The sequence below is a fragment of the Gracilinanus agilis genome, chromosome 5 (genome assembly GCF_016433145.1).
Source record: "Gracilinanus agilis isolate LMUSP501 chromosome 5, AgileGrace, whole genome shotgun sequence".
Lineage (NCBI taxonomy): Eukaryota > Metazoa > Chordata > Mammalia > Didelphimorphia > Didelphidae > Gracilinanus > Gracilinanus agilis.
Genome location: NC_058134.1, coordinates 138559082 through 138573619, shown reverse-complemented (window position 1 = coordinate 138573619; position 14538 = coordinate 138559082). Strand labels below are relative to the sequence as shown.

Sequence of the window (14538 nt, the reverse complement as noted above, 5' to 3'; positions counted from 1 at the left end):
AGAACAAGGTGGAGAGAACAAGGAAGACTCATCTCACCGGGGTATGAAGAGAGAGTATTGAGCCAGTCATAGCAGAACTCAAATGCAACACGTCATAAGTAGCAGGGGGGAGTTACACAGGTGCATGAGAGACAAGGGAGAGGAGTTCAGGGGAACCCAGCCAGGTTGGGTAGGGATGGGGGAGTGGATATGAGGGAGGGGAGAAGCCAGTGATGGTGGTGGTGGTGGTGGGAAGAGGGGAGTTTCACCAATCTACCAAAGGGGATTCATGGTACAAAAAAATGTTAAGAACACCAAAATGGTGACTGCAGGATCATAGATTTAAAGCTGAAAGGGATCTTAGAGATTGTCAAGTTCAACTCCTTCATTTTACAGGATTTTGGGTAGGTTCTGATTCAGGACAAGATGTATTACTGATGAAAAGTTTATTATCTACTGTGATTGTTAGATGTTATTAAACTTATAAAACTATGACACAGAAAGAGACAGCATTATCTGTACCCCCAAAGTATGGCCCATACATTTCTTCTGTCACTAATTGGCGTATGAAATGTATGATTTGTGCAGTTCTGTTTGTGATTGAAGTGTTTCTTGCTGTAGTATTAAATCTAATTCAGATTCAGAGAAATGTCACACTCTTTCCACCTGCTGTGATTGCAAGCATCTTTTCTTCAGCATGGTGGGTGCCATGCTTCAGCTTCAGCTGTGATTGGGTTATTATAACCCTGCATTGACAGGTATTTGGACGTGTGTTTGTTGGTCTTTGTTGGTATAAATCATGTCAGTGCTAAAGTAGATTTTGACAACAATATAAAGTTGTCTCTTACTCTAACTGCCCTATCCATTGGCTTGTGGTGGACTTTTGATAGATTGATCACAAAATGGTTTTGACCTTGGAGTAGGAATTGCTTTCTTGGCAACCTTGGTCACTCAACTACTAGTCTATCATGGGGTTTATCAATATACATCTTCAGATTTCTTTATGTCTGTTCTTGGTTACCATGTATATTTTTTGCTGGTGGTATAACAATGGGAAATATTGATCAACAACTGGTCATGTATGAATGTAAAGTCACTGCAGAAAAATCTCATAAAAATATGTTTTTGTAAGAAAAAAACAAGATTTAAAGAAGCATGTAAATGATAGATATCAAGAAAATATTAGACTGTAAATTGCTAAGATGCTGGGGTTTTTTTCCTTCAGTAGTACATATTACTGCAATCTGTGGTTGCTGCTTCTGTCAATCAGTTATAGACCTTTGTGTATTTGATTTTAGTAACTGTAAAAGATGAGGATGCTCACAAATAAGAATACTGGTTAATAGAGGAGTTAATTTTTTAACTTAACACATATTGTATCACAGTGTTATTGTGCCAAAAGATTCGATAAGTGTCATGTAGAAAATGAGTATGTTATCAACATTTTAAAAAATTATTTCAATGGCATGATATAAAGAGGGAAGTCAAGAATTCAATTGAATGGCTAATATTTTCTCTTTTATTTTCCTGCCTTTAGTTTTCCTTTGCACAGCAGTGTGAGTTATGGATATCCTACTTTATTGTTGGGATTCTATCTTAATGTGTAAAGAAGTATTTGAATTTTTGTCTTTTGTCATAAAGATGAACTTTTCATGAAAAAGAACAATAAGTAGCAGAGGGAAAAGTATGACCAGCTCAATCCAGTGGTCTCAGCAAGGTAAGAGGGGACAACAGTGCAAAGAACAAATCATGCCAAACCAACTCACCTCATTTTCCTTTTTGACAGTTATCAAAGTAATACATCAGGAGAAAGTTGTAGATGTAGTTCACTTGGATTCCTACACACAGCATGAGGATTCCCTCCCTCTGCTCCAGTCCCATCCCCTCTTTTGAATTGAATCTGTGATTTCATTGGTGTAAAAATGTCTTGAGTCAGGAAACAAATGCAGATCATTATCTGCAACTGATAGTCATGCAAAGCTTCCTGGGGCACTGAAAAATTGTGACTTGCCTGGGGTGACATGGCACTATGAATCAGAGGTCAGGTCTTCCTGACATAAAGGACAGCTCTCTGTCTACTATATGACACTGCCTCAGATGTCATATGTCATTTGCTGGATTAAAAAGTGTCTGGTAAAGGTTTAATTGGAGAAAATTGCTTGAATGAAAAATATCATGAAGGGGAATATAATTCTGGATTAAAAGTAATTTGAGATAGTCATAAAACTGTCAAATAGTTTAAATTAGAAATAAAAATATTATAATAATATTTGAATACTTCAAAAAGCTGTTTATTTCTCATATAACAGCACTCCATGAGTAAAAATGTATAGAAAATTTTCACTTGCAGAAATGATATGCACAAAAAAAACAAATCAAAACCTAAGCATAGACATATATGGCAGGACACGGGTGCTAAAGAATTGACCATATTTGGTTGAGTAGATAGATATCTTGCCCAGAGTTAGATCTTTGTGTGGGAAGCTTCCAAAACAAACACTGTAGTAAACTAAACAGCTTGCAATGCTTTTTATAGTGTATAAATTTATCTACTTTGAGAGATGTTATTCATTTCCATTCAGATATAATTGTCTCCTATCATAAACAGATATAAAATTATAATGAAATTAGAAAAGTTTGATGATAATATGTTTTGTCTCAAAACTATTTTTTCCACAACAGTTATTTCCTTATACATCCCTACCTCCACTGAATCTTCCCTGGAAACAAAGGAAAAAGAGTTAAGCAAAACCGATTGCTATACCAGTCACGTTTGACAATGTACACAATATTCTGTAACTGTGGCCTTCATTTTCCCTACCAAAAAAAGGGATGTGTGTTTTGTCATCTGTTCTTGAAGGCCAATATCAGTCACTGCAATTAATCAGAGTTCAGCTTGTTTTTATTGTTCTTTTCTTTTACATCCATGTAGTAATTTTGCATGTTGTTCCTTTGACTTTGGTTACTTCACTCTGCATCAGTCGACAAGGGTCTTCCCATGCTTCACAGAATTCCTACTGTTTGTCCTCTCTTATGATGCTGTGGTATTCCATTAGCAGGTGTAATAATGGTTCAGTCATTCCCTAATTGATGGGCAACTTTTTCGTTTTCATTTTTTAATTGCAAGACCTTATAAAGAAAAAAAATTACAGAAAGGGATAAAAGGCTGTCCTTAGAGGTCATTAAAAGTGGAGTTTTACACAGAGACCACACCGCATGCTGCCTTTGGGGATAACTAAATAAGCAAAGAAAATGAAATGTGAAACAATTTTGTAAAGCTTTTGATAACAGCTTGATCAGGAAAGCTTTTAGGTCTTCATCACATTGGTTGTAGAAGAAATTAGAACTCCCCTTATCCCTCCCAGGAGTCAATTGATTCCATGTGATCCAACATATGATTCCAGGATGTACATGAGTCCCCTGAGAAATATCACACACACACACACACACACACACACACACACACACACACATACACAAACACCTTCATTAAACCTCACAATGTTATAGTAGTTCAGAAGTTTAGGGGAGGAAGAGTTTAGTTTGGATGTTAAATATGTAAATGAAAGTATTAGCACAATGAGAAGGATGAATTGAAAAAATTATTCTCTCCATGAAATAACTCAACTGATTTCATATTGTTCTCTTCTACCAAAGCCCTTCTCTGATACTTCATAATGGCATGGAGAAAACTCTAGGTTCTTGAAGGCTCTGTCAATAAAGTGTGAGTACTAAGAGCTCCTAAATAAAAAGGAAGTCTTGGAAGTGACTATCTATGTAAGTTGTCTTTGGGAAATTTTAGTCAATTTTGGAGAAGTTCATTGCCAGTTTAACCACACAATGGTGGATTTGTCAGGTCACAATAACGCTCCAACAATATCCACAAAGTTGTAAAGAGGTTCATTGCTATCTGCATCTCTGGAGGGAATACCCACACTGGCAACATCATAGACTCTTGAAGTACTTAAGTTAACCTAAATAACTAAAATAAGTGTCAAGTGTGGTTTTCCTCAAAATTAACTGTATACATCAGTACCCCAGGAAGAGTGAAATATGCAATTGTACCTAAATTTTCTTGCTAGAGGAATCCAGGTTTCTTTTCTCTTGTTCTCCTAAATCAAGAAAGAGTAATTAATTTTTCTGCTTTCATGATTGCATTTTACTGACCTCCAGCTGATCTCCCCTTGCCTAGATGTATTACTCCCAGACATCTTGGAGATATTTACTTGTACATATGACTCCCTGGGTGGTCATTTTCCATCTAACCTCTTTTGGATATACATGTGCCACTCCTGTTATTTTACAGTATTTCAACTATTTTTGTTTCCTTCGTTGTTGAAGAGATAGCAAGGTTCTTACCCTCAAATCTTAATAATCCTGTGCTTAATACTCAATTTATCATAGATAAAACGTTGCAGATAATTCCAATGGAATTACAGAATGTACTCCAAAACTCATTTATTTGGCTTTGGAATGTGCTGTCCATTTTTTTAAACTGTACTTTTACTTTCTTAGTTACCGTTTTCCCAGGTCATCATTAATACTCTAGTGCCTCACTATGGCATAGAGGTTATTCTTGGTTCTTGAAGACTATGCCATTAATAGTGGTGGCAATAGCCTAACCATCCTTGCAAGTCAGCTAGTTTTTCCTTAAAAGACATTACGACAACAAAAGGATATCGAAACAATATTTAATTTAATTGACACCGGCTACTAAAACTGTTGACATCCCTTCCTGGATCCCTGGGTATTAAGAGGGATTGAATTTGGTTCTGAAAAAAAGCCAATGAACTACATTGAGCAATTGAGAGATATAGGAGCTTCACTAACCTCAGTCAACTCGTGGCTTTTGCTAAATATCCTTCTCCTGCTAAGCCTAAGAAAAAGCTTTTGTTAATTGTTATGTGACATATGAGTATTCCATTTTATTCCATTATAAAATTTAAACTGCCAAGGGACCAGACTGAGTCAAGCCAAGCCCTATTATACTAATGGAATACAAATTCTGATAGGTCTTGTGACATTATGAAAGCTTTAAACATGGGCCTGGAATATATTCTGTCATTCAAGGATTAATCTAACCAAGGACATAGAGGCTCATCATCAGGCAATCATCCACTGGATAAATTAATTTTTCAGCCATTACAATTCCTGAAACTGAGCAGAACAAGTATTTATAACATTAAAATGATGGATCTTTGAAAAAGTGAAGTAATTTGTTTTAAAAGTAGTTTGCACTCACTGAGTATACACTAACTGGGCAAAGAGGGAAACTACCAGAATGCATGTGGAGGAAAAGCACATCCTGAATTAAAATTTTGATTTCAATGATTCTTAAAGGATATAATGTACATACAGGTTCATAAACATATTATTACACCTGTCAGCAGTGTTTTGCTACCAAGCCAGTACCTACAATCACAGAATCTGAGTTGAAACAGAGCTCAGAAGTCATGTCATCCAAATAGTAGCTGATCCAGAACCCTTCCTATACCATTTCCAACAAATGATCATTTGGAGTCTGTTTGAAGGGGAACCCACTACCTGATATTGAGCGTATCTCTTAATTTGGGGTGGGGTAGGACTTAAATTTGCTCATCTATGAAAGGAGTAAGAAAGATGGCTTTTGACATTCTGGCCCTACATCTACAGTCATACCACATCATCATGCATTGGAACATAAGAAAGTGATTCTTCCTGAAAAGTAGGAGGAAAAAAGTGCAGGAACAGAGGAAGCAGGGAAGAGAGGATGGAAGGTTGATAGCAGGAGGATTCTGGGAGCCAACGGTGCCTGTGAGGGGACTGTTGGAACTTCCTGGGAGTTGCTCTTGAACTCTGTGAGGAGAGACAGCTCTGAGATCTTTCTCCTGGACTGAAATCATCCAAATCCTGAGAAAGTGTTTCCTGATTGAGAACTACTGTGATCCTGCATCTGTTCCTGATCCTTGGAAATCAATACCTTGGAAATCAATGGAACTAGCAGTCTACCTTGAAGGTTAGGCCTGAGGGTGACTGGATTGAGCCTTCAGTGTATCTCTCAACCTGATCAGCTAACAACTAGAGATTTTGCTTCATTTACTTAGCCCAGGGTTAGTTAATATAAAGAAAACATCTAGAAAGAGAGGATTTCCAAGCTTGCCTTGGCTGTGGCCAAGGGTGGAAGACTTTGTTGTTCATGTGGGTGTTAGGTAGGGATTCCTACTACCCCCTTTCTTGATCCAATTCAATCATCATACATTTTAATACCATCCTAAAGAACAATTGCAGTCAGATTTGTTGGCCAAAGGAAGATCTGTTAAGGGGAGGTTATCCTAGATTGAGATTTCCCCAGCTGGGTAAAGCAAAATTCTCAATCATCCATTCTGATCTCTTTCCCAGGTTAGCTGTTTATGGCAGAAGGGGAACCCTTGGAGTGACTAGGTTGAGCAAAGTCCTAGTCAAAAGTCTATTCCATCTCCTAAGGCAGTGATGGGCAAACTTTTTAAAGAAGGGGCCAAAGGAAAGGAAATGCTCATCTGTCAGTCTGTTTATAAGGCAACTCTTTTGAGGTTTCATTGTAGTGTATCCTACTTGTTGTATTCATCAGATTAGGAATAATGTTGTGCTGCCAGACAGATCATTTCAGGGGGTCCAGCATCTGGCCTGTGGGCTGTAGTTTGACCATCAATGTAAGGGGTTTCTCTGCATCTGTTACAGATAGCTGTGTTTCCTTCTACCTGTTTATAATGGCTAAAGACAGATGTAACAGACTAAGCTAGGGGCCAAGCAAGACTGTATTTTGATAGAATTCTGAGAACCCAGAAGAAGTGATGGTTGGGCTGAGGCTGAGAATTCTGGGAAGGGAAAACCAATGGACACTCTCTATTCTCTGGACTTCTGGGGAAGACAGGAAGGTGGGAGGCAGAGTTTCTGTAGGACCCTGAATATCTCAAAAAGCCTAAATCTGAGATTTTATCAGACCTTCTGTTACTATAGCCAGCCTAACTGATTCTACATCTTCAGTGAACATCTTGGAAGACAAATATTGCAATTTCCCTTGGTGACCAAGGAGCCAGAGACTCCAGTAGGAGGGAGATGGCCTTTGGGGGCTAACTAAGCTTAGGCTGGGTTTAGATATTACATTCCCTCTTTAGCGATTTGTAACCTTTTAAGATAGGAGTTTTACTGGGGTCCTGAGACAGCTAATGAAGACCGAAAGTTACAGAAGAAATCTAAGTTACTGCTCAGCCCTGGGAAAGACTGAAAACTAGATCATATTAGTTTCACCCTCACCTCTTTCCTGAAATCTTTCCCTTTTATCCTTGAATACCTTGTTCCTGAATAAACCCCTGTTGAGTTATTTAAGACAGAATTTGGAAAAGTGACTTCTAGGAGAGAGGCAGTTTCTTGGGGGTAGCAAGTAAAGGAAGCAATAACATTCCATATTGGAGGGCAGTCGGTTTGGGGTAGGAGGGAGGTTTCTGCTCAAATAATTCGGCTCTTGGTAATTGACTGGGACCATTTGGATCTCATTCAACTCATAACACCTCCCACTATCCCCTCAACCCCAGCATTTCCATTTGGGAAACTTCCTCACGTGTTACACCCTCAAGAGACTCCCAAGTAAGGAGGGGTGGTAAGAGTAGCTTGGGTCCATATCTTTTCAGTCAAGCGGGGTTTCCAGAGTACATCCCATCTATCAGTGACCCCCCTCTTACACAGAGAAGCCTCCATCGTTGCTCTCTGTCTCAGAAGGGAGATATCCTGTCAGATCAGGTCACGATAAATCCTTGATCGCTGTTACATTCATCAAACAGGGTCTCTCATTTCCCTTTTAATACCTCCAAAAGACTCATTTTATTTTTAAATAGATCTAATTACTAGGAAGTTTATACTTAAATTAAACAAATCTGTTTCTGCTGCTTGTAATTATTGTTCCTAGATCTACCTTCTGTAGCTAAATAGAACAAAATTAATCCATCTTCCAAAAGACACTCCTATAGATAGTTGAAAAGAGATCTGCCATCTCTCATTCATTTTTTTGCCCAGGCTGCTTCCTTCTATTGATTCTTGCATGCCATGGTCTTCAGTCCACTCACCTTTCTAGATACTCTTCAGTTTGTCAAGTTCCTAAGAAGAAGAGACAATTTCTATTAGATAAAATTAAAAAAGCGTTTATAGAAACAAAATCAATGAAGGGAACTTGAAGGGAAGCAGGTAACTGGGTGGGAGGGTGGTAATCTTTAGATTTCCTGCAAGTTTCTCTGATAAGGGTCTCCTTTCTAAGAAACATAAGAAAATATTCACATTTGTAAGAATGAGAGTCATTTCAAAATTAATAGTCAATGGATATTAAAAGAATGTTTTTAAAAGAAGAAATCCAAGCTATCAAAAGCAATATAAAAAATGTTCCAAATCACTAATAACTATAGAAATGCAAAGAAAAGTAACTCTGAAATTTCATCTCAGACTCATCAGATTGATAGTTTCAAAAAAGAAACTGATGAATGTTGGAGGTAAAAAGAGAAAATCAGGGCAGCTGGGTAGCTCAGTGGATTGAGAGCCAGGCCTAGAGACAGGAGGTCCTAGGTTCAAATCCGGCCTCAGACACTTCCCAGCTGTGTGACCCTGGGCAAGTCACTTGACCCCCATTGCCTACCCTTACCAATCTTCCACCTATAAGTCAAAACACAGAGGTTAAGGTTTTAAAAAAAATTTTAAAAAAAGAGAGAAAATCAGTGCTTTAATGACTGTTGGTAATTCATCAAACCATTCTGAAAAGCAATTTAGAAAACAATATGCCCTCAAAGTTATTAAATTATACACAACTAGGTAAACCACTACTAGATGTATAATCCAAAGAGGGAAAAAAGAAGAGGAAAAGAGCTTATATATACAAAAATATTAATAGCAGTTCTTTTGTAATGGTAAAAACAAGAAGCTAAAAACTAAGAGAATTCCCATCATTTGAGAAATAGCTAAATAAATTATAGAATATGAATGTAATGCAATACTATTGTATGGATGACAGAGACAATTTCAGAGAAACTGGAAAGACTTGTATTAAATGCAAAAGACTAAATTGAGTAGAACCAAGAAAACATTTATAGAATAACAACAGTGTAAAGAAAACAACTCTGAAAGATTTAAAAATTGTGTTAAATGCAATGATTAACTATGAATCCAGAGGAGAAATGATCAAAAGGTGCTACCCACATTCTGATACAGAGGGCAGAGTAAGATCCATTTTAGGGCATGGCCAATGTGAGAATTTGTATTGCCTATCCATATATATTCATTACAAGGGTTTTGTTTTGCATTTCCACCCTCTGGTTGAGGGTGGGGGAAAGTAGAGTAAAAGAGAGGGTTAACTGAAAAAATATATAATTCAAAAAATTTAAGTAATTAGACTAGTAGCATACAATTTATCCTAAAAGGTCAGCATCAAATGCTTTGCTGAGATCGAGTCTGGTTTGGTGGTCTATTAAATGCATCACAAGAGGAAATAACATTAATACAATATGACCTGTTCTTGACGACTTTTAGTGAACAATACTTCTGATTTAAATGCTCCCAAATCACCAATATAATAATGTTTTCCAGAATTCTTGCCAGAAATTCAAATCAAGGTCACTAGCCTACAGCTTGAAAACAACATCTAACTTTTGCCAATATTGGGATCCCTCTCCCATTCTCAATAATCTTTTAAAGATTACTAATACAGGTTCAACAATCATGCTTACACTAGAATATATATCCAATGACAGGACAATATTAGTTCTGCTCCTCTCTCCATTCACTGTCATATAAATGAATTTTTGTCCTCTGAGGTAATGTACAAAGATACTCCCTCTCTTTTTATATATTATATTCCTTTTGAATTTAATATATGCTTCTGGAGCCATATTCTAGTAAATTTAGCCTGCCTGCCAAGTTTCAAGGATATCCTTGAGGATCAATTTACCTGTCTGTGTTAGGATTTAGAGTACACTCTATTATCCCTACTATGCATATATAGATGATAGAGGTATCAATGATGGCAAGCCTATGGCATGGGTGCCAAAGATGGCACACAGAGTACTCTCTGTTGGCATGTGACCACTCCCCCTCAAAGTTAGCTACTAGAAAGGCAGAGGGACTCAAGTGGAGATGGTCCCTTCCCCAACTCTAACACACCTGATGATATTTTATCACATCACACCCCACTTACTCAGCAGTCCCATGGGAACACTTTCTCTTTCCTCTGTGTGCATTTAGGGGTGGGGTACACCTGGCAGTTGGTGGGGGAGAGAGACACATTAGTCAGTCACTAGGAGGGGACGGACCAGCACAACACTCAGTCTAGTGGGTGGGGTTGGGGTGAGGTCTGGTCATCCATCTCTAAAAGATTTGCCATCACTGCTATAAGTCTTGCTTTCTTCTTAAATATTACCTCCTTTCAATTTCTTTTCTGCTATTCTTTTTTCTGTGCTATACCTGTTATTCTGAATGGGATTGGCACACAAAGATATGGATTTTTCTCTCCTGTATTTTCAGTTGTAATCTCCCTTGATTATATTCATATGATTCCCAAAAACATAATTTTACTAGACCTTATTTGTGCCCTAAATCCATTATCTTCATCACTATATTTTAATCTATGGTCTAGAAACCAAATCCCCTTTTCAAAAGCATCTTTTTCTCTTCTCAGATATTTACCCTCAACTGGCAGAAATAATAAAGACAAGTAAGGTGTTCAATATTTTCCCCAGGACTTCATAATCTTTAGCCAGGCTTATGGAAGGGTAAGTTTTATTAATATTTACTTATTCATCTCATCACACTTGGAATAAGTTATAAGATGCCAAAAAAAATTCAAGCATAGGCCCTAGACCAAGTATAAAAAGTCACGAAAGTCATTTGATGAGTGAAATGAAACCAGAACAATCTCTTCAAATTGATTATGGGATTTCATTCTAAGGTTCAAAAATTATATAAAAGTATCATGCCAAAGAGAATTGAAGAGTTCCAAAACAACTTGGAGAAACTGGCTTTTCAATAAAATCTCTTAAGTGGGATCTTCAGAGGGGAGGACGGGGCGGGATTAGAGGTTTGGGCTTTAGTTTAGGTCTCTTTATTTCTAAACCTTGGCCAAAGAAGAACCTTGAAACTTCAAAAGAGCTGGACAATTTTGGTTTCCTCATCTTTTCAACAGTGTCCTAGCATTTTCTGTTCCCTCCACCCAATCTTATATAACAGTATTTTGTGGCAATGTTTGCATTGGAATCCAAAATTAAAAGGGGTCTGTTAAGTGAAGAGAGACCCTGTTTAGTTAAATGGGTGACTGGGATTTGACATAACCCAGCCTGACTGGGTATTCTCTTCAAGGCCAAAGAGTAAAGATGGCAATGCTCTCTGACCTAGGCCGGTATAGATCCTATCTGACTGAAATCTATAGCAATGAGGTTTATTCAGGAATCAGGAAAGTTAATAGGGTGAGAGGGTTGTAGGTGAGTCCCTGTGGCTAAGATGTTTACCTTACGCGGCCCAACTGACTTTTCGACAGTCTCTTCTTTCCCATCTAGACTGAGCTATTCTAACTATTTTCTCTACCTAAGAAATCCTCTGCTGTCTATATAAATTCTAAGCTAAACCCCACAAAGGTTTTCAGAATCTTTAGAATATAGATGAGTGGCAATGTTAATTGGAGTCAGAAATGATTGGGTTCACCCCAGAGAGGAAATCCTCCCTGAAGCAATCTTGGTAGTTCAATCTGTTTCTCTCCATTTAGATCTTCTTGTAGAGTTTGCAGAGATAATCCTTTTTGCAGCTTCCAGGTTGTGACAGGAAAAGCTCACAGAAATGGGTTAGAAATTCTCAGGAGGTCAGAGCTGAATCGGAAAGGTGCTTTCAGCTCCAGAGACTCCAAGTGAATCCCCTCTGAATGGCAGTTAGAATCTCTAGCACTCCCTCCTTCAAGATTCTACCCAGATCCCCCCTGTGTCAGCTGTGTGTCATCAAATTCCATTTCCCTTTGCTGCAACCTTGTCTTTCTTTCCCCAAATCTCCCTCTCACAGGTCTAGACTTGCCATGCTTAAAGGGAACATACTGAGTATCCCATAAAAAAGAGAAAAGGATTTGCAGTAATCTAGGGCTGTAACACACTCTGCCACAGATGTTCTCTAAGCTTAAGTTTACTTTCCCTTTAACTCAATATGTATTTCTGGGAGAGTATGTCATGGCCATTAAGGGAAAGGGATATTTTATACCATCTTTTTCAACTGCACAACCTTAGTAAGTAATCCTTTAAAAATCTACTTAAAACTGGATAACCAAATGTTTCTTAATTGACAATTTTGAGAGAAATAGCACTGATAAGGGGTTGAAGCCAATGGCATTAAAAAAATTCAGTCATGATTCCACAGGCTTACCACTAGAACCATGATTGGGAAATATAGTCTTGATTCATCTGTAAGAGTGAAAATTGAGATAAATATTCCCAGAGATTAAACTGCCTACATTTTGTCAGTTGCTTCTGAATTAACATCATAGTAGATACCAGCTATTTTGCACATCTTGAAACCCTAATAAATATGACATTATTCTTATTATTTTGGCAGTATTTGTCACCAAAAGAATCACATGGACAAAGGAGTATTAATAAGGCTTGGAAAGTTTCAAGAAGTTATATGTCACATACCTTAGGAAAATAGTTGATCTCTGATGATGTCAGGTTAACTGATAGATGTCTTGGTACCTTTTAGGAAGGAATTGCCAATCACCTCTAGCTATCTCTTCTTTCTACAACTACTAATAAATGATATCTCAGTTGAGGGCACTTTTAAGGCCATATAACCATGTCCTAAGATACAAAAAAAGAATTTTCACAGGTAAAGAAGCTCACATTTATTACTTGGTTCCATATATTCAGTTATCCTCCCCCTTCCCTTTCTTCTCTGTGTCACAATCTACTTTCAACTTCTTGACATGGGTTAGAATTCTCTTCTCTCTTCATATTCTTTTTTTTCTTTCCTGCTTAATATATTTCTTTTCTTTTTAAATACCTCAATATCCCTCATAACTTGGAGCCTAGAAATGTATTCTTCCAGTTCTTTTACTTCCTCTTTTAGGGCAGAAATTTATTTGCATTTTATACATAAATAGATGTTATTTGGTACTGGACTGGAAGAAAAGAAAAACACATATTCTGCAGGATACAGTGCATTTTCTTTTCCTCCATATCTAAGTTAAGTGAAATCCTCACTCCTCTGCTTTCTTGTTAATAGCTCATTTGCCTAAACTTCACAACTGATAGCTTCATCACAACTGTTTGCCACACTAAGGGATGGTATTAACCTGTGACTGGTCAAACCAACTGTATCATAAAAAACACCTCTTTCAAGCCAATGCGAGGTATCACAGCAAAGCAAAATTAATACAACCAAGCAACTTGTAGATTGAGCTATGTCCATGTGGTTGTTTAGATCAGTAGTATCAGACAATAAGAAACAGATACCTGATGCTACATATTGTCTTAGAAAACCACAAATTAATATTGTATGTAATTACATTTTATTTATGCTGTTAATCATTTCCCAGGTACATTTTAATCTAGTTCTACCACTTAGATTTGACACCTACAGTTTAAAGAGTTAAGTGACAAAAAGAAGCAAAGGAAGAAGGATGGCAAGCTTCACAATAACATAGAAGTCAGTGAGAATATTGGTACTAATTCCATATATGCGATGGGTGTTTTCTTCAATATGCCTGATGCCAATGAATACAGCTATTCTATGGAAAACCTTGATAGTCTTCAGGTCCCCAAGGAGAGTAGTTACCCTCCCTTTCCTCTCTAAATTAATCCAATGGAAAGCTGAGGAAGAGGATAAAAGGGGAGAATTCTAAGTTTCCTAATGTTAGGGGTTTCAGTGACAGTTATACAGCTGTCACTTATACATGGTGTTCTAGATACATTTAACACCAATGAGCATCAACAATAACAGAACCAAGTAGGATGAGCTAACATAATAAAAATGACAACCCTACTCAAATTAATCTACTTATTAAGTGCCATACCTATCAAACTATCAAAAAACTTTTTTATAGAATTAGAAAAAAATTATAACAAAGTTCATCTAGAAGAATAAGAGATCAAGAGTATCAAGGGAAATAATGAAAAAAAATTGTGAAGGATGGGGGCCTAGTAGTAGCAGATCTTAAATTCTACTATAAAGCAGTGGTCATCAAAACAATATGGTACTGGCTAAGAGTCAGAAGGGTGGATCATTGGAATATACTAGGGATAAATTACCTCAGCAACTCACTATTTCACAAAAACTGCTGAGAAAATTGGAAATCAGTATGGAAAAAAATTAGGTTTAGAGCAACATCTGACACCCTATAATGGTGATGGCAAACCTATGGCACACATATCAGCACTGACACACATAGCCATTTTCGATGACACGTGGCCACATGCAGCTATATACAGAGAACTATGGGGCTGCATGCTGAGGATGAAACATTTTCTGTAGTGTAGTGTAGACATTCTGTGCACTATGGATGATAATTCTACCTATATTAATTTTAGCTATTTTGGT

General features: G+C 37.3%; 1 pseudogene; it reads left to right on the top strand.

Moving 5' to 3' along the window:
* The first annotated feature begins 470 nt into the window (after window positions 1–470).
* LOC123249965 lies at window positions 471–1110 on the top strand (annotated as a pseudogene).
* Window positions 1111–14538: the final 13428 nt, after the last annotated feature.